Here is a 701-nt window from a genome sequence, read left to right on the forward strand (position 1 = left end):
GTTTTTCTGCTTGTGATGGAGAAGATGTTCACATATTGAGGAATGGAGAAGTCATTTTGGCTTATCCATGGTTCAGCCTGACCTGTGTGTGAATTAAGACTGCCTTTCCAACCCTCACAGCTCATCTGCTTTAACCATTGAGGTAAAGAGTGTCTGTTTTGAAGATAAGGGTGAATAACTCCCTTCTCATGGCCTCATGTTAACACTCCCTGTGAGATAAAGTTCCCTTACCAGACACCAGGGAACTGCTGTCTCACTCTCTGTACTAAGTCTGTCTCTTTTGAAACCTTGAAGGAATACACCCTGTCATGTTGATGTATGTGCTTTGTTTGGATGAGGTATAAGACTGTGCTGGAAACCATGCTTCAACAGAGCATGTGCCTGTTTTTATGTGCCTGTTGGCCATCTGTATTTCCTCCCTGAAAAAAGGTCTAATCATTTCTTCTGGCCAGAAGAAATGTTGATCTGTAAGAGCATTTTATGTACATGGGATTTTTTTTTGTTGATCTGGAAAAGGTCAGTTTTCATTCCAATCCCAAAGAAAGGCAATGCCAAACAATGCTCAAACTACTGCACAATTGCACTCATCTCACAAGCTAGCAAAGTAATACTCAAAATTCTCCAAGCCAGGCTTCAGCAATATGTGAACCATGAACTTCCAGATGTTCAAGCTGGTTTTAGAAAAGGCAGAGGAACCAGAG

The sequence above is a fragment of the Bison bison genome, unplaced genomic scaffold (genome assembly GCF_000754665.1).
Source record: "Bison bison bison isolate TAMUID 2011002044 unplaced genomic scaffold, Bison_UMD1.0 scf7180017846656, whole genome shotgun sequence".
Classification (NCBI taxonomy): domain Eukaryota; kingdom Metazoa; phylum Chordata; class Mammalia; order Artiodactyla; family Bovidae; genus Bison; species Bison bison.